The sequence below is a fragment of the Meles meles genome, chromosome Y, assembly GCF_922984935.1.
Source record: "Meles meles chromosome Y, mMelMel3.1 paternal haplotype, whole genome shotgun sequence".
NCBI lineage: Eukaryota > Metazoa > Chordata > Mammalia > Carnivora > Mustelidae > Meles > Meles meles.
The window spans coordinates 18,617,028-18,641,364 of NC_060088.1; positions in this window are offsets into that span (position 1 = coordinate 18,617,028).

Consider the following 24,337-nt stretch of genomic DNA (forward strand, 5'->3'; position numbering starts at 1 on the left):
CTTCTTTAATTTCCTGGTTGACCCATTCATTCTTCAGAAGGATGCTGTTTGGTCTCCAAGTATTTGGGTTCTTTCCCGCTTTCCTCTTGTGATTGAGTTCTAGCTTCAGAGCATTGTGGTCTGAAAATATGCAGGGAATGATCCTAATCATTTGATACCGGATGAGACCTGATTTGTGACCCAGGATGTGATCTATTCTGGAGAAGGTTCCATGTGCACTAGAGAAGCATGTGTATTCTGTTGCTTTGGGATTAAATGTTCTGAACATATCTGTGATGTCCATCTGGTCCAGTGTGTCATTTAAGGCCTTTATTTCCCTGTTGATCTTTTGCTTGGATGATCTGTCCATTTCAGTGAGGGGAGTGTTAAATTCCCCTACTATTATTGTATTATTATTGATGTGTTTCTTTGATTTTGTTATTAATTGGTTGATATAGTTGACTGCTCCCACGTTTGGGGCATAGATATTTAAAATGGTTAGATCTTCTTGTTGGACAGACCCTTTGAGTAGGATATAGTGTCCTTCTTCATCTCTTATTATAGTGTTTGGCTTAAAATCTAATTGATCTGATATAAGGATTGCCATCCCGGCTTTCTTCTGCTGCCCATTAGCATGGTAAATTGTTTTCCACCCCCTCACTTTAAATCTGGAGGTGTCTTCGCGTCTAAAATGAGTTTCTTGTAGGCAACATACTGATGGGTTTTGTTTTTTTATCCATTCTGATACCCTGTGTCTTTTGATTGGGGCATTGAGCCCATTAACATTCAGGGTAACTATTGAGAGATATGAATTTAGTGCCACTATTAGCCTGTAAGGTGACTGTTCCTGTATATTGTCTCTGCACCTTTCTGATCTACTACTTTTTGGCTCTCTCTTTGCTTAGAGGACCCCTTTCAGTATTTCCTGTAGAGCTGGTTTAGAGTTTGCAAATTCTTTCAGTTTTTGTTTGTCCTGGAAGCTTTTTATCTCTCCTTCTATTTTCAGTGATAGCCTAGCTGGATAGAGTATTCTTGGCTGCATGTTTTTCTCCTTTAGTGATCTGAATATATCATACCAGCTCTTCCTGGCCTGCCAGGTCACTGTGGATAAGTCTGCTGCCAATCTAATATTTTTACCATTGTATGTTACAGACTTCTTTTCCCGGGCTGCTTTCACGATTTTCTCTTTGTCACTAAGACTTGTAAGTTTTACTATAAGGTGAAGGGATGTGGACCTATTCTTGTTGACTTTGAGGGGGGTTCTCTGCATCTCCTGGATTTTGATGCTTGTTCCCTTTGCCATATTAGGGAAATTCTCTCCAATAGTTCTCTCCAATAGATCTTCTGCTCCCCTCTCTGTTTCTTCTTCTTCTGGAATCCCAATTATTCTAATGTTGTTTTGTCTTATGGTGTCACTTATCTCTTGAATTCTTCCCTCGTGGTCCAGTAGCTGTTTGTTCCTCTTTTGTTCGGCTTCTTTATTCTCTGTCATTTGGTCTTCTAGATTACTAATTCTTTCTTCTGCCTCATTTGTCCTAGCAGTGAGAGACTCCATTTTTTATTGCACCTCATTAATAGCTTTTTGATTTCTACTTGGTTAGATTTTAGTTCTTTAATTTCTCCAGAAAGGGCTTTTATATCTCCAGAGAGGGTTTCTCTAATATCTTCCATGCCTTTTTCAAGCCCGGCTAGAACGTTCAGAATCGTCATTCTGAACTCTTGATCTGACATATTACCAATGTCTGTGTTGATTAGGTCCCTAGCCTTCAGTACTGCCTCTTGTCTTTTGTTGTGGTGATTTTTTTCCGCTTTGTCATTTTATTCAGTTAAGAAGATATGAAGGATCAAATAAAATACTAAAAGGGTGGCAAAGACCCCCCAAAAAGCTCTGTAACCAAATCAGAGGAGACCCCAAATTGTAAGGAAGGGGGAGAAAGGGGATAAAAATAGGTTCAGAGAAAAAAAGAAAAAAATTAAAAAAAAAACAAATAAAGAAAAAGTATAAAAAATAATGAAAAAAATATATAGATAGATAGATAAACTAGTCAAAAACGTTAAAAAGGGGTAAACGTTTTTAAAAAATTCGCAGAAGAAGAAAAAAGAAAGAACAAAAATTGAAAAAAGAAATTGAATTAACCGCACGACTAAAGAATCATGGGGAGAAAGCCATGAGTTCCATGCTTTGCTATCTCCTCCTCTGGAATTGTGCTGCTGTCTTAGGAATTGAACCTTCTTTCCTTGATAGATGAACTTCATCCTTTCTGGATATTTTGTTGATCTTCTGGGAGAGAGGCCTGTTGTAGTGACTCTCAAGTGTCTTTGCCCAAGGCGGGACTGCGCCGCCCTTACCGTGGGCCGGATTAAGTCATCTCATCGGATTCGCTTTTGGGAGCTTCTGTTCTCTGAATGCTTTCCATAGAGCTCTGGAGGATGGGAATGAAAATGGCGGCCTCCTAGTCTCCGGCACAGAGGAGCCGAGAGCCTGGAGCCCCACTCCTCAGTGTGCCCCCATAGGACAGCACTAAATCACTCCCGTATCCCCAGCCTCCAGCCGCGCTCCAAGCTCACCCAGCCCGCGACCAGTTCAGGGTAACCCCGACCTGAGAGTTCAGTCCTCGGCTCTGTCTCTGTAGCCGGCTTCTCTGTTCTAATACGTGCGAGCTCTGCGACAATCTGACACCCCTGATCCTTGTGTGACCCTGCAGGACCTGGGGCCACGCTGACCCCAAGTGGGCTTCTCCCCTGTTTAATCTCTGGAGCAATGTCCCTCAGTGCAACAGACATTTAAAAGTCCTGATTGTGTGCTCTGTTGCTCCGGCGCTTGCTGGAAGCCGGCCCCTCTGCTGCGGACTATCTTCCCATCGTTTTAGATTCACAACTATGCGAGTCTTACCTTTCAGAAAATGGTTGATTTTCAGTTTCTAGAATTTCTGTTCTTCTCTTTGAACTCTCGTTGGATTTGTCAGTGTTTGCAATGTTTAGAAAAGCTATTGAGCTGATCACCTGCTACCTGAGGTAGTCTCAGCCTACTACTTCTCCGTCATCTTGACTCCTCCCCCCAATCAGAATGCTTGTGACCAGGAAAAGCGCCCCATGCCTTCCGAGGAAAGCTCAGAGTTAACATCGGCAAGCATACCAAAGACATGTCTGGAGTCTTCAACAGTGAGGACAGGTGTTCTTCTTGCATCTCCAGAAATCGTGCCATAAATGCCTCCCAATTCTCCCACAGACCCAAACATTAAAAGAGACCTTACACCCTAGAAGCTTAGGCCCAGGACAGACTCATCTGTTTGGAGCTCACAGGAGCAAGCACGGAGCATGTTGGAAGAGAACCAATCCCCATGTGAAGCCATCTGAAAAGGCTTTCGGGCCAGTTTTAGGAATACATTGTGAATCTAAAAAGGTCTCTGTCTTCTGTGTATTCAAAACACGCATTCTGTTATCTACCCTGAAGATAATTTCTTTAGGAAGAAGAGTTCATGGAGTGCCCAAGGGCTGGCACTGGAGAGAGTCTCAGGTGTGTGTGACAGGCCCACTGGTGTTGTGTTGTGGCTGTCCACTCTCCTGTGGGCTCGTCCTCTGCAGAAGTTCTCCTTGCCTTCCATTCAGAGTGTGTGGTGTCTGGGCCAAATATGGTGAGTTTAAGCTTCGTGGGTGTGTTGTGCCTGTGAAACGTGAACTTAAACACACTCCACAAAATTTAAGGCCTGCTGAATTCTGTGGCTAGGTGAGAATATGTGAGCAGGGCTTTCTTCCAGTTCCCTGCATGATTTCCTGTTCTCCAGGGACTAAGCAAAGTGGCCTGAAGAACGTAGTCACACGTGTTCCAGGTTTGGTGTTCCGTGATTGCAGCTAATATCCTTACCATCCTAGCTATAGCCAATTTTCCGTCTTGATGCTGGCGGTCATAGAGCCCAAGTGTCTTAGGCCCCATGGAGGCATCTACACCATCAGTTCCCATCACGAATGCACACAAAGAAATAATAATCTTACCATGGTGTCAACAGGCATTATCTCTGACCATGGTTTCCATGCTGTCTAGACCTGGTTGCTTGCTCATGACCTCTCCAGGAGATACACAGTGTTCTCTGGATTTTTTGTCTTCAAAGCATGCTGATCTGGTTTCCCTGGGCCTCAAGTCCTTGGGTTGCAAGAACTCGTGTCCTTCAGACACTCTCCTTTACTCAGCCAACAACTATGGTTCAACATTCAAATTGTGGGTTCTAAGTGAGTTCCTCACCCCTGGGCCTTTGTCTTTGTTCATGACTCCCTGCCTCTGAAGCATCAAACGTCCAATTCTCCCATAAGCCCTGTCTACATCCTTCTCCCATGGTCTCTGTGACTTCTTCTCTCTTTTGCTCTGGACTGTGATTTCTAGGCTTCAGGTCTATTTATGCCCTGTTTACATTGATGTGCTCTTCTTCCGGTTGTGCTGAAGGCTAATACAAGCCTGCAGCTCCCAGAAACGACTACCATCTCCCTGCCCTGCAAATACACTGCAGACTCTTATGGAGCCATAAGCAAGAAGGCATTCTTGCTCCTTGTGACATGTGGCAGAAAGGGAGAGAGCATTGGGCTGTGTCATATCTGTCAGTCACAGAAAGACGACTACCATACGATTTCCCTCACTCATGGAAGTAAAGAAACATTTGAAAAAGCAAGAAAAAGGGACAGGCAATAAGACTTTAACCAGGCACACAAAATTTGGTGTTTGTTCCAGGCAGGGTAGTCAGAATCTGCGTTCTAAAAGTGGATCAAATGGGACGTTCAATGCAGGAAATGTGGCCGAACGGGATGTAACGTGAGTTTCCACTGTGTTTGAAGGTGAATTGTGATTTGGAATAGAGCAGCTTCATATCTCTTAAAATATCATTCTTAGCGTTTTTAGGAACACACACACACACACACACACATAAACACACACACACACTCATACACATACACACAAACACACACACACACACACACACACACACACACACACACACACACACTTAAAAGTGTCCCAAAGAAGTTAGGGAGCAAATTAGGAATAGCACTCATGCAAGCAAAATTCAGAAAATACCATAAAAAAAAAGCTTAGAGAATCAAAATAACAACCGGTCCAAACAGGATAAGTTAACTACTAACCTATCAAGAATTAATTAATTAATTGATTGATTAATTAATTAAACAACAATACCTAAAAGACCCCTACACAGAAGTCTGCCAGCAAATCCAATACCGGAGAGAAAAGGATAAATTCCAAGACACATATCCACTACCATGACAAGATCATGAGTCATACATATCTGACGTCTCAGGTAATGACTTTGAAGCAGCTTTTGTGGATTTTTTTTATTCGTTTATTTGTTTATTTCCAGCATAACAGTGTTCACTGTTTTGGCATCACACCCAGTGCTCCATGCAGTACGTGCCCTCCTTATTACCCACGACCTGGTTCCTCAACCTCCCCCCCCACCCCGCGCCCCATCAAAACCCTCTGGTTGTTTTTCAGAGTCCATAGTCTCTCATGGTTCATCTCCCTTTCCAGTTTCCCTCAACTCCCTCTCCTCTCCATCTCCCCATGTCCTCCATGTTATTTGTTATGCTCCACAAATAAGTGAGACCATATGATACTTGACTTATTTCGCTGAGCATAATTTCTTCCAGTCCCGTCCATGTTGCTACAAAAGTACGATATTCATCCTTTCTGTTGGAGGCATAATACTCCATTGTGTTTATGTTCCACATCTTCCTTATCCATTGAAGGGCATCTTGGTTCTTTCCACAGTTTGGCGACCGTAGCCATTGCTGCAATAAACATTGGGGTTCAGATGGCCATTCTCTTCACTACATCTGTATCTTTGGGGTAAATACCCAGCAGTGCAATTGCAGGGTCATAGGGAAGCTCTATTCTTAATTTCTTCAGGAGTCTCCACACTGTTCTCCAAAGTGGCTGCACTAACTTGCATTCCCACCAACAATGTAAGAGGGTTCCCCTTTCTCCACATCCTCTCCAACACACATTGTTTCCTGTCTTGCTAATTTTGGCCATTCTAACTGGTGTCAGGTGGTATCTCAATGTGGTTTTAATTTGAATCTCCCTGATGGCTACTGATGATGAACTTTTTTTCATGTGTCTGATAGCCATTTGTATGTCTTCATTGGAGAAATGTCTGTTCATATCTTCTGCCCATTTTTCGATATGATTATCTGTTTTGTGTGTGTTGAGTTTGAGAAGTTCTTTATAGATCCTGGATATCAACCTTTTGTCTGTACTGTCATTTGCAAATATCTTCTCCCATTCCGTGGGTTGCCTTTTTGTTTTGTTGACTGTTTCCTTTGCTGTGCAGAAATTTTTGATCTTGTTGAAATCCCAAAAGTTCATTTTTGCTTTTGTTTCCTTGGCCTTTGGAGACATATCTTGAAAGAAGTTGCTGTGGCTGATATCAAGAGGTTACTGCCTATGTTCTCCTCTAGGATTCTGATGGATTCATGTCTTACGTTGACCCCTCCACTCTAGTATGCCAGCAAATCCAATACTGGAAAGAAAATGATAAATTCCAAGACACAGACGCACTACCATGACAAGATCATAAGACATACATATCTGAAGTCTCAGGTAATGCCTTTTGAAGCAGCTTTTGAGGCTTTTGAAGCAGTCCTCAAACATCTCCCAACACACAGAAAGCCGGGTTCAAATCAATTCCCAGGTCCACAATTCGAGACATTTAATAGTAATGCGGGATTATCTCATCTATTCCCAAAATGTAGGAAGAGGAAAGACTCTAATTTACAATGTCCAAAGACACAATTCATATAAGTACCTTATAGGAAACCAATTGCATACAATTCTAATCTGTAAGACAATAAAACTAGAATTCATTTCTCTTCTTTCTTTCTTCAACTGCATGCGAAACGGCCTGTTTTGCTTTCTATTCACTATTTTTTCTTGTATTTGGCAAGCCAGCCTTTCATCCATCCTACGTTTTTTGACATAGTGTTCCCTGATTCTTTAATTGCATATACCACCACGTGCTCATCCTCATATAATGCCACACTACCTCCATACCCATGAACCAGTTCCCTCTTTATGGCAGGACTTATCCTCCTGTAACCCTTAGCTTGGTCCCCAAATTCCTGTGTCTGTCCGGGTGCGTCTCCCTGTCTGAATTCTTCTCCTTCCGTTTTACCTTACTACAACTCAAGTCTATGGTATTCCTCATGGACCACAAATTAGTGAAGCCATTGGATATTTCCCTTGGTCTGCTTGAATTTTCATTTGGAAATCACCTTTTTTATCATCATCTTCATAGTCATATTTATCCACTAGCCCCTAAAAGTTTATCTTCTCTCATTCCACAGTGATGCTAGAGTGGGCATGGCAGGCCATCGATGTTGGTGGTTCATTTCATCTGAATAGAGAGTTGATCAACATGACTCTCCCCATGACTATGGCATGTAGCATTAACTAATGATGACAAGGAGTGCTGACCAAGGTTCTTTCTTAGGGGTAGCGTTCTTACAGCGCTTCACTCTCCATGAAGACTTTGCAACGGTGTTTAAGGTAATGTCAGGTAGACAGAGACTTCATCCCTTGGCAATGGTGTTTCAGGAAACTAGAAGATAAGAACAGGGACAGCACAACGCATCCTTGCCCTGGCAATTTTCCTGGAATTGTGACTTTCCTTCCCTTCTTCCTTCCCTCACCTTCCAAGCTGACCAAGCACAAAGGCAGACCTTACACCCGAGAAACCATAGGGAAGAGAAGCTAAGAAGGCAAACCCTCACCCAAGGATATCCAACCTCCCAGAGACCTAATGTTAGCCAAGAGGACTCGCTGGTGATTGAGATCTCTAGAAATTGCAGTGGAAATAGAAACGCTTTGCTCTCTCTGGAGAAATATTTGTCTAAATAATGATATACAGAACATCGTTTTGTTTTCTCTTTGTACAGAAAGTGGAAGTTGGAAAGAAACAGAAAAGACGACTTGAATTCATGATCAGGCTAGCAGGGCTCTTTCTTGTTCCTTCCCAGGTTTTTCTACATAAAGCTGTAGGACTCATATGTCATGAGAATGGGATTGCTGCTTCAGTGAAGTCAGCTTCTGTGACGTCACAAACCTCTGAGGTCCTAGCAACCACTTCTCTCCAAACCACGCCTCATCACTTCACCTGGCTGTAGTAGTTCTGGGTCAGCCAGGAGTATCAAAATCATTCCAAACCGCTGGAGCCGCCGGGGTATTTCTCTAAGACAGTTTGAGAAGCGATTTGGGGTCCCTTTATGACCAAATTTGTAGTCCTTGGCCGTGACTGTCATCACCATCTCTCTGGACTACTGAGCAGGGCAAGAATCCACAATACCCTCTTACCGACGTAATGTCAGAGAGTCAGGAGTACAAGCAGCCTCACACGGGGAACTCCACACCATACACATGTTCATGGTCCTCACACCCCAACAGGATGCCTCTGACCAGGAAAAGCAACGCCCGCCCTCCAAGGGAAGCTCCAAATTAACACCAGCAACCATACAAAAGTCATGTATGGAGTCTTCAAGAAAGAGGACACTAGTTCTTCTTGCATCTCCAGAAATCGTGCCATAATGCGTCCATATAACCAGCTGACCAAACATTAATTGCAGACCCTATATCCTAGAAGCTTAGACCCAGGACGGACTCATTTGTTTGGAGCTCACAGGAGCAAACATGGAGCATGTAGGAAGAGAACCAATCCCCATGTGAAGCCATCGGAAAAAGCGTTCAGGCAAGTTTCAGAATACATCGTGAATCTTCCAAAGATCACAGTCTTCTCTATTTGAAACACGCATTCTGTTAACTACCGTGAAGATAATTTCTTTAGGAAGAAGAGCTCATGGAGTGCCCAAGGGCTGCACTTGGGAGAGTCTCAGGTGTGTGTGCCATGCCCTCTGCTGTTGTGTTGTGTCTTTCCACTCTCCTGTGGGCTCGTCCTCTGCAGAGGCTCTCCTTTCCTTCCATTCAGAGTGCTTCGTGTCTGGGCCAGATATGTTGAGGTTAAGCTTCGTGGGTCTGGTATGCCTGTGAAATGTGACTTTCAAACCAATCCACAAAACTTAAGGCCTGCTGAACTCTGTGGCCAGGTGAGAGGATGTGGGCCGGGCTTTCTTCTAGTCCCCTGCAGGATATTCTGTTCTCCTGGGACTAAGCAACGTGGCCTGAAAAAGGCATTCCCAAGAGTGTTCCAGGTTTGGGAATCCGTGATTGCAGGTTGTGCAGCTAATGTCCTCACCGTCCTGCCTGTGGCCATTTCTCAGTCTGAATGCTGGTGTTCGTAGAGTCCAAGTCTCTTTGGCCCCCATCGAGGCATCTCGACCAACAATGTCCATCATGAATGCACACAAAGAAATAATAATCTTACCATGGTGTCAGTAGGTATTGTCTGTGATCATGGTTTACAGGCTGTCTGCACCTGGTTGCTTGCTGGTGTCCTCTCCAGGAGAAACACAGTGTCCACTAGAGTCTATGTCTGCAAAGCATGCTGATGTGGAGTCCCCGGGCCTCAAGATCCTTGGGTTGCGAGAACTCGTGTCCTTCACACACTCTCCTTTTCTCCAGCAACAACTATGGGTCAGCATTCAAATTGTGGGTTCTAAGTGTGCTCTTCTCTCCTGGGCCTTTGTCTTTGGCCATGGCTCCCTGCCCTCTGAAGCACCAAACGTCCAATTCTCCCATAAGCCCTGTCTACACCCTTCTCAGATAGTCTCTGTGACTTCTTCTATCTTTCACTGTGGAGTGTGATTTCTAGGCTTCACGTTCATTTATACCACGTTTCCATTGATGTGGTCATCTTCTCGTTTTGCTGATGGCTGAAGACAAGCCTGGATCTCCCAGACACTTCTATATTCTCCCTGTCCTCCAGATGCACTGCGGACTCATCTGGAGCCATAAGCAAGAAGGCATTCTTGTTCCTTGTGACATGTGGCAGAAAGGGAGAGAGCATTGGTCTCTCTTGTATCTGTCAGTCACAGAATGACAACTACCATAAAAATTCACTCACTCATGGGAGTAAAGAAACATGTGAAAAAGCAAGAAAAACTGATAGACTCCAACCAGGCACACAAAATTTGGTTTTTGTTCCATGCAGGCTAGTCACAATCTGCGTTTCAATAAATGGATCAAATGGGACATTCAAAGCACTAAATGTGGCCGAAAGAGATGTAACGTGAGTTTCCACTGTGTTGGAAGGTGAATTGTGATCTGGAATAGTGTAGCTTCATACCTCTTAAAATATCATTTTTTGCATTGTGTGAAACCCACAGACACACAGAAAACACACACACACACACACACACACACACACACACACAATTAAAAGTGTCCCACAGAATATAGGGAGCATGGGCGAAATAGCAGTCATGGAAGCAAATTTCTGAGAAAATACCATAAAAAACAAAAGCTTAGAAAATCAATGTAACAAACCCTCCAAACTGGATATGTTTACTCCTTACCTATCAGGAATTAATTAATTAATTAAAAAACCTTATCTAAAAAACCCCTACACACAAGAATCCCAGCAAATCCAATACCGGAGAGAAAAGGACAAATTCCAAGACTCATACGCACTACCATGACGAGATCATGAGTCATACATATCTGACGTCTCAGGTAATGCCTTTTGAAGCAGCTTTTGAGGCTTTTGAAGCAGTCCTCAAACATCTCCCAACACACAGAAACCCAGGTTCAAATCAATACCCTAGTCCGCAATCCGAGACATTTAATGGTAATGTCGGCTTTTCTCATCTATTCCTAAAATGTAGGAAGAGGAAAGACTAATTTACAATGTCCAAAGACCCAATTCACATAACAAGCTTATAGGAAACAAATTGCATACAATTTTAATCAGTAAGATAATGAAACGAGAATTCATTTCTCTTCTTTTCTTTCTTCATCTCCATGTGAAAAGGCCTATTTTGCTTTCTATTCACTATTTTTTCTTATATTCGGCAAGCCAGACATTCATCCATCCTACGTTTTTGGACATAGTGTTCCCTGATTCTTTAATTGCATATACCACCAAGGGCTCATCTTCATATAATGCCACACCACCTCCATACCCATTAATCAGTTCCCTCTTTATGGCATATCTTTACCTCCTGTAATCCTCAGCTTGGTCCCCAAAGTCCTGAGTCTCTCCTGGTGTGTCTCCCTGACTGACTACTACTTCTTCCATTTTCCCTTACTACTACTCCTGTCCATGTTATTCCACATGGGCCACATATGAGTGAACCCAAAGGATATTTCCCTTGGTCTACTTGCATTTTCTTTTGGATATCCTCTTCTTTATCATCATCTTCATAATCATCTTTATCCACTAGCCTTTAAAGGGAATCTTGGCTTCTTTCACAGTGATGCTAGAGGGGTCATGGAAGGCCATTGATGTTGGCCATTCATTTTCATCTGAATAAAGACAGTTGCTCAACATGGCTCTCTCCATGACTATGGCATGTAGCATTAACTAATGATGTCGAGGAGTGATGACCAGGGCTCTTTCTTTAGGGGTGGCGATCATGCAGAATTTCACTCTCCATGAAGCCTTTGCAACGGTGTTTAAGGGACTGTCAGGTAGACACAGCCTTCATTCCTTAGGACTGGTGTTTCAGAACACTAGCAGATAAGGACACTGAGTGCACTATGCATCCCTACCCTGGCAATTTTCCTGGAATTGTGACTTTCCTTCCCTTCTTCCTTCCCTCACATTCCAAGCTGACCACGCACCAAAGGCAACCTTACACCCGAGAAACCATAGGGAACAGAAGCTAAGAATGGACCCTCTCACCCAAGAAGTTCGAACCTCCCAGAGACCTAATGGTAGCCAAGAGGCCTCGCTGATGATTCAGATCTCTAGTAATTGCAGTGGAAAGAGGAACACCTTGCTCTTTCTGGCGAATTTTGTTGTAAAGAATGGTATACAGAACATAATTTTCTTTTCTCTTTGTAAAGAAAGTGGAAGTGGGAAAGAAACAGAAAAGCCACCTGAGTTCATGATCAGGCTAACAGGGCTCTTTCTTGTTCCTTCCCAAGACTTTCTACTTAAAGCCTTAGGACTCATATGTCATGAGAATGGGATTGCTGCTTCAGTGCTGTCAGCATCTCTGATGTCACAAGCTCTAAGGTCCTAGCAACCACTCCTCATCAAACCATGCCTCATCACTTCACCTGGCTGGAGTAGTTCTGGGTCATCCAGGAATATCATAATAATTCCAAACCGCTGGAGCCGCCTGGCTCCAAACTCCCTAAAACTCCCTAAAGAGTTTGTGAAGCGATTTGGGGTCACCTTCTGCATGGACGAATTTGTAGTCCTTGGCCTTGACTGTCACCAACACCCCTCAGGACTCCTGAGAAGGGCAAGAATCCACAATTACATCTTACCCATATAAGGTCAAGAAAAAGTCAGGTTCAAGCAGCTCACAGGAGGAACTCCAAGCCATACACATGTTCATGGTCCTCACACACTATCAGGATGCTTCTGACCAGGAAAAGTGAAACCCACCCTCCGAGGAAAGCTCAGATTTAACACCCGCAACCATACCACGACATGTCTGGAGTCTTCAACAGTGAGGACACGAAATCTTCTTGCATCTCCAGAAATCGTGCCATAAATGCCTCCCCATTTTCCCAGCTGACCAAACATGAAATGCAGACCCTACCCCCTTGAAGCTTAGGCCCAGGACGGACTCATCTGTTTGGAGCTCACAGGAGCAAGCACGGAGCATGTTGTGAGAGAACCAATCCCCATGTTAAGCAATCTGAAAAGGCTTTTGGACCAGTTTCCGGATTAAAACGTGAATCTACAAATGGTTTTGACTTCTCGGTATTCGAAACAAGCATTCTGTTATCTACCCTGAAGATAATTTCTTTAGGAAGAAGAGCTCATGGAGAGCCCAAGGACTGGCACTTGAGAGAGTCTCAGGTGTGTGTGACATGCCCTCTGTGGTTGGTTGTGGCTAGCCTCTCTCCTGTGTGTTCATCCTCTTCGGAGGCTCTCCTTGCCTTCCCTTCAGAGTGTGTCGTGTCTGGGCCAAATATGGTGAGGTTAAGCATCGTGGGTCTGGTACTCCTGTGAAACGTGACTTTCACCCCACTCCACAAAACTTAAGGCCTGCTGTATTCTGTGGCCAGGTGAGAGATGTGGCATGGCTTTATTCTAGTCCTCAGCAGGATTTTCTGTTCTACTGGGACTAAGCAAGGTGGCCTGAAGAAGGCAGGCCCACCAGTGTTCCAGGTTTGAGAATCAGTGATTGCAGTTTTGGCAGCAATGCCTAACTGTCCTGCCTGTGGCCACTTCACAGTCTGATTGCTGGCGGTCGTAGAGTCCAAGTTTCTTTGGCGCCCATCGAGGTATCTCCACCAACACTGCCCATCATGAATGTACACAAAGAAATAATAATATAGTCACGGTGTCAACAGGTATTGTGTGTGATCATGGTTTCTTGGATGTCTGCACATGATTGCTTGCTGGTGTACTGTCCAGGAGATACACAGTGTTTTGCAGTTCTTGAGTCTCTGTCTGCAAAGCATACTGATCTGGAATACATGGGCTTCAAGACCCTTGGGTTGCAAGATCTAATTTCATTCAGACACTCTCCTTTACTCCGCCAACAGCTATGGGTCAACATTCAAATTGTGGGTTCTAAGTGTGCTCCTCACCCCTGGGCCTTTGTTTTTGGCCATGGCTCCCTGCACTCTGAAGCACCAACCATCCAATTCTCCCATAAGCCCTATCTACATCCTTCTCCCATGGTCTCTGTAACTTCTTCTCTCTTTCGATGTGGAGTGTGATTTCTAGGCTTCAGGTCCATTTATGCCATGTCTCCATTTATGTGGTCATCTTCTAGTTTTGCTGATGACTAAAGACAAGCCTGGAGCTCCCAGACACTTCTACCATCTCCCTGTTCTCCAAATGCACTGCGGACTCTTATGGAGCCATAAATAAGAAGGAGTTCCTTTTCTTGTGACATGTGGCAGAATGGGAGGGTGCATTGATATCTGTCATATTAGTCAGTCACAGAAAGAAAACTACCATACAAATTCACTCAGTCATGGGAGTAAAGACATATGTGAAAAAACAAGAAAAAGGGACAAGCATATAGACTCTAACCAGGCACAAAAAATTTGGTGTTTGTTCCAGGTTGGGTAGTCAGAATCTGCCTTGCTAAAAGTGAACAAATTCGACATTCAATGCAGGAAATGTGGCCGAACGGGATGGAAGGTGAGTTTCCACTGCGTTTTAAGGTGAATTGTGATTGGAATAGAGCAGCTTCATATCTCTTAAAATATCATTTTAGCGTATTGAGAAACACACACACACACATCAAAAAACACAAACACACACAGTTAAAAGAGTCCCACAGAAGTTAGGGAGCAAGTTAGGAATAGCATTCAAGGAAGCAAAATTCAGAGAAAATACCAAAAAAACAGAACACTTAGAGAGTCACAGTAACAAACCGCCCAAACTGGATAACTTAACTCCTAACCTATTAATTAATTAATTAATTAAACAACCATAGTTAAAAGACCGCTACAAAGAAGTCTGCCAGGACATCCAATACCAGAGAGAAAAGTAAAAATCACAAAGAATAATAATATTACCACATGTCATCTGGTATTGTCTCTGATCATGGTTTCCAGGGTGTCTGCACCTGGTTGCTTGATGGTGTCCTCTCCAAGATACACAGTGTTCTCTGGAGTATATGTCTGCTTAGCATGCTGATCTGGAATCCCCGACCCTCAAGATCCTTCGGTTGCAAGAACTTGTGTCATTCAGACACTCTCCCTTTCTCCACCAACTGCTATGTGTCAACATTCAAATTATGGGTTTAAGTGTGCTACTCTCAACTGGGCTTTTACTTTTGGCAATGGCTCCCTGCCCTCTGAAGCACCAACCATCCAATTCACCCATAAGCCCTGTCTACACCCTTCTCCCGTGGTCTCTGTGACTTCTTCTCTCTTTCACTGTGGAGTGCAAATTCTAGGTTTCAGGTACATTTATGCCATGTTTCCATTGATGTAGTCATCTTCTGGTTGTGCTGATGTCTAAGACAAGCCTGAGCTTGCAGACAGCTCTACAGCCTCCCTGTCTTCCAGATGCACTGCGGACTAATCTGGAGCCATAAGCAAGAAGGGATTCTTGCTCCTAATGACATGTGGTAGAATGGGGAGAGCATTGGGCTGTGTCATATCTGTCAGTCACAGAAAGACAACTACCACACAATAGCACTCACTCATGGAAGTAAAGAATCATGTGCAAAAACAAGAACAAGGGACAGGCAATGAGACTCGACCCAGGCACACAGAATTTGTTGTTTGTTCCAGGCAGGCTAGTCAAAATCTCTGTATCTAAAAGTGGATCAAATGGGATATTCCATGCAGGAATTGTGGCCGAATGGGGTGTAACGTGAGTTTGCACTGTTTGAAGGTGAATTGTGATCTGGAATACAGCAGCTTCATATCTCTTAAAATAACATTTTTAACGTTTTCTGAAACACACACACACACACACACACACACACACACACACACACACACACTTAAAAGAGTCCCACAGAAGTTAGGGAGCAATTGAGGAATAGCACTCATGGAAGCAAAATTCTGAGAAAATACCATAATAAACAAAAGCTTAAGGAATCAAAGTATTAACCCATCCAAACAGTATAAGTTAACTCCGTACCTGTCAAATTCATGAATTAATTAAACAACGTTACCGAAAAGACCCCTCCACACAAGTATGCCAGCAAATCCAATACCTTAGAGAAAAGGAAAAATTCCAAGACAACTACGCATTACCATGACGAGATCATGAGTTATCCATGACGTCTCAGGTAATGACTTTTGAAGCAGCTTTGGAGGCTTTTGAAGCTGTCCTCAAACATCTACAAAACACAGAAATCCAGGTTATAATCAATTCCCTGGTCCACAATTCAAGACATTTAATGATAAGTCGGCTTTTCTCATCTATTCCCAAAATGTAGGAAGAGGGAAGACTCGAATATACAATGTACAAAGACCCAATTCACATAAGGTCCTTATAGGAAACCAATGGCATACAATTTTAATCAGTAAGATAATAAAACTAGAATTCATTTCTCTTCTCTTTCTTTCTTTATATCCATGTGAAACGGCCTGTTTTGCTTTCTATTCACTATTTTTTCTTAATTTCAGCAAGCCAGGCTTTCATCTGTCTGACGTTTTTTGTCATAGTGTTCCCTGATTCTTTAATGGCATATACCACCAATTTCACCCTCATATAATGCCACACCACCTCCATACCCATTAACCAGTTCCTTCTTTATGGCATGTCTTATCCTCCTGTAGCCAAGCTTGGTCCCCAAAATCATGAGTCTCTCCTGGTGCGACTCCCTGTCTGACTTTATCTCTTTCCGATTTTCCTTACTACTACTCATGTCCATGGTATTCCTCATGTGCCACATATGAGTGAACCCATAGGATATGTCCCTTGGTCTGCTTGCATTTTCATTTGGAAATCATCATATTTATCATCATCTTCATAATCCTCATTATTCATGAGCCCTTAACAGGGTATCTCTGCTCATTCCACAGTGATGCTAGAGTGGGCATGGCAGTCCAAAATGATGTTGGCCGTTCATCTTCATCTGAATAAGGAGAGTTGCTCAACATGGCTCTCCCCATGTCTATGGCCTATAGCATTAACTACTGATGACAAGGAGTGCTGACCAGGGCTCTTTCTTTCGGGGTAGCGATCATGCATCATTTCACTCTCCATGACGCCCTAGCAAAGGAGTTTAAGGTAATGTCATGTAGACAGAGCCTTCATCCCTTAGGACTGGTGATTCAGGACACGAGAACATAAGGACATTGACCTCACAATGAATCCCTGCCCTGACAATTTTCCTGGACTTGTGACTGTCCTTCCCTTCTTCCTTTCCTCAACTTCCAAGCTGACCAAGCACCAAAGGCAGACCTTCCACCCGAGACACCATAGGGAACAGAAGCTAAGAATGGATCCTCTCACCCAAGGATATCCAACCTCCCAGAGAACTAATGGTAGCCAAGAGGCCTCGCTTTTGAATGAGATCTCTAGTAATTGCAGTGGAAAAAGGAACACCTTACTTTCTCTGGAAAAATGTTGGTCTAAAGAATGGTATACAGAACATCATTTTCTTTTCTCTTTGTAAGAAAGTGGAAGAGGGTAAGAAACGGAAAAGCCCCCCTGAGCTCAAGATCAGGCTAACAGGGCTCTTTCTTGTTCCTTCCCTAGTCTTTCTAATAAAAGCCATAGGACTCATATGTCTTGAGAATGGGATGGCTGCTTCAGTGAAGTCAGCTTCTGTGACGTGAAAAACCTCTGAGGTCCTAGCAACCACTCCTCACCAAACCACACCTCATCACTTCACCACGCTGAAAAAGTCCTGGTTAAGCCAGGAGTAACAAAATCTCTCCAAACCGCTGGAGCCACATGGTGATTTCCCCAAGACAGTTTGTGGAGCGATTTGGGTTCACTTTCTCCCTCCCCGAATTTCTAGTCTTTGGCCGTGACTGTCACCACAACCCCTCTGGACTCTGGAGAATGTCAAGAATCCACAATTCCATCTTACCCATGTAAGGGCAAGAAAGAGTCAGGAGTACAAGCAGCCTCAAACGGGGAACTCCAGGCAATACACATATTCATGATCCTCACACCCTATCTGGATGCTTCTGACCAGGAAATGCGCCCCCAACCCTAAGAGGAAAGCTCAGAGTTAACACCCACAACCATACCAAAGACCTGTCTGGAGTCTTCAACAGTGAGGACACGAGTTCTTCTTGCATCTCCAGAAATCGTGCCATACATGCCTCCCCATTTATCCAGATGACCAAACATGAAAGGCTGACCATACACCCTAAGCTTAGGTTCAGGACGGACTCATCTATGTGGAGCTCACAGGAGCAAGCGTGGTGCATGGTGGAAGAGAACCAATCCCCTTGGGAAGCCATCGGAAATGGCTTTCGGGCCAATCTCAGTTTTACAACGTGAATCTACAAAAGGTCTCTGTCTTCTCTGTATTCTTAATGCGCCTTCTGTTATCTTCCCTGAAGATCATTTCGTTAGGAAGAAGAGCTCATGGAGTGCCCTAGGGCTGGCACTTGAGAGAGTCTCAGCTGTGTTCGAGATGACCTCTGGGGTGGTGTTGTGGCTGTCCTCTCTCCTGTGGGCTCGTCCTCTGCAGAGGCTCTCCGTGCCTTCCATTCAGAGGGTTTGGTGTCTGGGCCAAATATTGTGTTTTGCCCTGGTTACCTTCATGGGTCTGGTGTGCCTGTGAAACGTGTCATTCTACCCACTCCACAAAACTTAAGGCCTGCTGAATTCTGTGGCCAGGAGAAAGGATGTGGGCAGGGCTTTATTCTAGCCCCCTGCAGGATTTTCTGTTCTCCTGGGACTAAGCAACGTGGCTTGAAGAATGCAGTCCCAACAGTGTTCCAGGTTTGGGAATCCATGATTGCATGTTGTGCAGCTAAAGTCCTCCCCGTCCTGCCTGTGGCCACTTCTCAGTCTAGATGCTGGCGTTGGTAGATGCCAAGGATCTTTTGCGCCTATCAAGGCATCTCTACCAACACTGTCCATCACCAATGCACACAAAGAATAATAATATTACCACAGTGTCAACTGGTATTGTCTCTGATCATGGTTTCCAGGGTGTCTGCACCTGGTGGCTTGATGGTGTCCTCTCCAGGAGATACACAGTGTTCTTGTAGTCTACGTATGCATAGCATGCTGATTTGGAATCCCCGAGCCTCAAGATCCTTCAGTTGCATGAACTTGTGTCATTCAGACACTCCCTTTCTCCACCAACAGCTATGTGTCTGTGTCAACATTCAAATTGTGGGTTCTACATGTGCTCCACTCCCTGGGCCTTTTTTTTTTTTTTTTTTTTTGGCCAAGACTCCCTGCCCTCTGAACCACCAACCATCCAATTCTCCCATAAGCCCTGTCTACACCCTTCTCCCACGGTCTCCGTGACTTCTTCTCTTTCACTGTGGAGTGTGATTTCTAGGCTTCAGGTCCATTTATGCCATGTTTCCATTGATGTGGTCATCTTCTGGTTGTGCTGATTGCTAAGACAAGCCTGAGCTCGCAGACACCTCTAGGGTCGCCCTGTCTTCCAGATGCACTGCAGATTTTATGGAGCCATAAGCAAGAAGGCGTTCTTGCTCCTTGTGCGATGTGGAAGAAAGGGAGAGAGCATTGGGCTGTGTCATATCTGTCTGTCACAGAAAGACAACTACCGTACAATTTCACTCACTCATGGAAGTAAAGAATCATGGGAAAAAGCAAGAAAAAGGGACAGGCAATGAGACCAGAACCAGGGACAAAAATTTGGTGTTTTTTCCAGGCAGGCTAGTCAGAATCCGCCTTTCTAAAACTGGATTAAATGGGATATTCTATGCAGGAATTGTGGCCAAATAGGGTGGTGTCCTGGTGATTCAGGACACGAGCAGATAAGGACACGCATCCCTACCCTGACAATTTTCCTGGAATTGTGACTGTCCTTCCCTTCTTCCTTTCCACAACTTCCAAGCTGACCAAGCACCAAAGGCAGACCTTCCACCCGAGACACCATAGGGAACAGAAGCTATGAATGGACCCTCTAAACCAAGGATATCCAACCTCCCAGAGACCTAATGGGAACCAAGAGGCCTAACTGTTAATTGAGATCTCTAGAAATTGCAGTGCAAATAGGAACACCTTGCTCGCTCTGGAGAAATGTTGGTCTAAAGAATGGTATAAAGAACATCGTATTCTTTATACCATTCTTTAGACCAACATTTCTCCAGAGTGAGCAAGTTGTTCCTATTTGCAGGGTTATGAAGGGGCGGCGGGAGGGGGTGGGGTGGGGTGGGAGGTTGAGGAACCAGGCGGTGGGTAATAGGGAGGGCATGTACTGCATGGAGCACTGGGTGTGATGCCAAAACAATGAACACTGTTATGCTGTAAATAAGCAAATAAAAATAAATTAATTAATAATAAAAAAAGATAATACTACAAATTAAAAAAAAAATAAAAGAACATCGTATTCTTTTCTCTTTGTATAGAATTTGGAAGAGGGAAAGAAACAGACAAGACCCCCTGAGCTCATGATCAGGCTAACAGGGCTCTTTCTTGTTCCTTCCCAAGTTTTTCTGATTAAAGGCATAGGACTCATATGTCTTGAGAATGGGGATACTGCGTCAGTAATGTCAGCTTCTGTGACGTCACAAAGCTCTGAGGTCCTAGCAACCACTCCTCACCAAACCACGCCTCATCACTTCAACCTGGCTGGAGTAGTTCTGGGTCAGCCTGGAGAATCAAAATCACTCCAAACCTCTGGAGCCACCTGCGGATTTCCCCAAGACAGTTTGTGGAGCGATTTGGGGTCACTTTCTCCATGGCCGAATTTCTAGTCTTTGCCCGTGACTGTCACCACAACCCCTCTGGACTCTGGCGAAGGGCAAGCATCCACAATTCCATCTTACCCACGTAAGGTCAAGAAAGAGTCAGAAGTACAAGCAGCCTCACACTGGGAATTCCAGGCAATAAACATATTCATGATCCTCACACCCTATCAGGATGCTTCTGACCAGGAAAAGCGCCCCCTGCACTCTGAGGAATGCTCAGAGTTAACACCCGCAACCATACCAAACAACTGTCTGGAGTCTTCAACTGTGAGGACACGAGTTCTTCTTGCATCTCCAGAAATCATGCCATAAATGCCTCCCAAAATTCCCACCTGACCAAACATCAAAGGCAGACCCTACACCCTAGAAGCTTAGGCCCAGGACGGACTCATCTATTTGGAGGTCACAGGAGCAAGTACGGAGCATGTTGGAAGAGAACCAATCCCCATGGGAAGCCATCGGAAAAGGCTTTTGGACCAGTCTCAGGAATACAACGTGAATCTACAAAAGGTCTCTGTCTTCTCTGTATTTGAAACGCGCCTTCTGTTATCTACCCTGAAGATCATGTATTTAGGAAGAAGAGCTCATAGATTGCGTATGGGCAGGCACTTGAGAATCTCAGGTACGTGTGACATGCCCTCTGGGATTCTGTTGTGGCTGTCCACTCTCTTGTCAGCTCATCCTCTGCAGAGAATCTCGTTGCCTTCCATACAGATGATTTGGTGTTTGGGCAAAATATGGTGTGCCTGTGAAATGTGATTTTCTACCCACTCCACAAAACTTAAGGCCTACTGAATTCTGTGGCCAGGTGAGAGGATGAGGGCAGGGCTTTCTTCTAGTCCCCTGCAGGATTTTCTGTTCTCCTGGGACTAAGCAACGTGGCATGAAGAAGGCAGTTCCAACAGTGTTCCAGGTTTGGGAATCCGTAATTGCAGTTTGGGCAGCGAATGTCCTCACCGTCCTGTCTGTGGCCACTTCTCAGTCTTGATACTTTTGATTGTAGAGCCCAAGTATCTTTGTCTCCTATCGAGGCATCTCCACCAACACTGTCCCTCACCAATGCACACAAAGAAATAATAATATTACCACGGTGTCTCTGGTATTGTCTCTGATCATGGTTTCCAGGTTTCTGCACCTGGTGGCTTGATGGTGTCCTCTCCAGGAGATACACAGTGTTCTCTGGAGTCTATGTCTGCAGAGCATGCTGATCTGGAATTTCTGAGCCTCAAGATCCTTCGCTTGCAAGAACTTGTGTCATTCAGACACTCTCCCTTTCTCCGCCAACAGCTATGGGTCAACATTCAAATTGTGGGTTCTAAGTGTGCTCCTCTCCCCTGGGCCTTTGTTTTTGGCCACGACTCCCTGCCCTCTGAAGAACCAACCATCCAATTCTCCCATAATCCCTGTCTACGCCCTTCTCCCATGATCTCTGTGTCTTCTTCTCTCTTTCGCTGTGGAGTGTGATTTCTAGGCTTCAGGTCCATTTATGCCATGTTTACACTGATGTGATCATCTTTTGTTGTGCTGATGGCTAAGACAAGCCTGAGATCCCAGACACCTCTACAGTCTCCCTGTGTCCCAAACGCACTGCGAACCCTTATGGAGCCATAAGCAAGAAGGCGTTCTTGCTCCTTGTGACATTTGGCAGAAAGGGAGAGAGCATTGGTCTGTGTCATATCTGTCAGTCACAGAAAGACAACTACCATACAATTTCACTCATTCATGGAAGTAAAGGATCATAGAAAAAAGCAAGAAGAAGGGACAGGCAATGAGGCTCTAACCAGGCACACAAAATTTGTTGTTTGTTGCAGGCAGGCTAGTCAGAATCTGCCTTTCGAAAAGTGGATCAAATGGGATATTCAATGCAGGAATTGTGGCCGAATGGGGTGTAACATGAGTTTCCACTGTGTTGGAAGGTGAATTGTGATCTAGAATAGAGCAGCTTCATATCTCTTAAAATATCATTTTAGTGTTTCCTGAAACATACACACACACACACACACACACACACACACACACACACACACACTTAAAAGAGTCCCACAGAAGTTAGGGAGCAAGTGAGGAATATCACTCATGGTAGCAAAATTCAGAGAAAATACCATTAAAAAACAAAAACTTAGAGAATCAATGTATCAAACCGTCCAAACAGTATAAGTTAACTCCTTACCTATCAAGAATTCATGAGTTAATTAAACAAACTTACCTACAAGAACCCTCCACACAAGTATGCCAGCAAATCCACTACCTTAGAGAAAAGGATAGATTCCAAGTCTCATACCAACTAACATGCAAGATCATGAGTCATACATATCTGACATTCATGTAATGAAATTTGAAGTAGATTTTTAGGCTTTTGAAGCAGTCCTAAAACATCTCCCAACACACAGAAAGCCAGGTTCAAATCAATACCCTGCTCCCCATTTCGAGACTTTTAATGGTAATGTCGGCTTTTTTCATCTATTCCCAAAATGTAGGAAGAGGGAAGACTCTAATTGACAATGTCCAAAGGCCCAATTCACATAAGGACCTTATAGGAAACCAATTGCCTACAATTTTAATCAGTAAGACAATCAAACTAGAATTCATTTCTCTTCTCTTTCTTTCTTCACCTACATGTGAAACGACCTGCTTTGATTTCTATTCACTATTTTTTCTTATATTCGGCAAGTTAGTCTTTCATCCATCTGAAGTTTTTTGACATAGTGTTCCCTGATTCTTTAATTGCATATACCACCAAGTGCTCATCCTCATATAATGCCACACCACTTCCATACCCATGAACCAGTTCCTCTTTATGGTATGTCTTATCCTCCTGCAACCAAACTTGGTCCCCAAAGTCCTGAGTCTCTCCTGGTGCGTCTCCCTGACGGACTTCTTCTCCTTCCGTTTTCCCTTACTACTACTCATGTCCATGGTATTCCTCATGGGCCACATACAAGGGAACCCATAGGATATTTCCCTTGGTCGCTTGCATTTTCATTTGGAAATCATCATCTTTATCATCATCTTCATAGTCATCTTTATTCATGAGCCCTTAAAAGGGTATCTCGGCTCCTTCCACAGTGATGGTAGAGTCAGCATGGCAGGCCATCGATGTTGGCCATTCATTTTCATCTGTAAAAGAGCGTTGCTCAACATGGCTCTCCCCATGTCTATGGCATGTAGCTTTAATTAATGATGACAAAGAGTGCTGACCGGGGCCCTTTCCTTAGGGGTAGCGATCATGCAGCATTTCACTGTCCATGATGCCCTTGCAATGGAGTTTAAGCTAATGTCAGGTAGACAGATCCTTCATCCCTTAGGACTGGTGATTCAGGACACGAGCAGATAAGGACATGGGCCTCACAATGCATCACTGCCCTGGCAATTTTCCTGGAATTGTGACTGTCCTTCCCTTCTTCCTATCCTCACCTTCCAAGCTGACCAAGCACCAAAGGCAGACCTTCCACCCGAGGAACCATAGGGAACAGATGCTAAGAATGGACCCTCTCACCCAAGGATATCCAACCTCCCAGAGACCTAATGGGAGCCAAGAGGCCTCGCTGTTGATTGAGATCTCTAGAAATTGTAGTGGAAATAGGAACACCGTGCTCTCTCTGGAGAAATGTTGGTCTAAAGAATGGTATACACAACATCGTTTTCTTTTCTCTTTGTATAGAAAGTGGAAGTGGGAAACAAACAGAAAAAACCCCTGAGCTCATGATCAGGCTAACAGGGCTCTTTCTTGTTCCTTCCCAAGTCTTTCTAATTAAAGCCATTGGACTCATATGTCTTGAGAATGGGGTTGTGGCTTCAGTGAAGTCAGCTTCTGTGATGTCACAAAGCTCTGAGTTCCTAGCAAACACTCCTCACCAAAACACGCCTCATCACTTCACCTCGCTGGAGTAGTCCTGGATCAACCAGGAGTATCAAAATCACTCCAAACCGCTGGAGCCACCTGCGGAT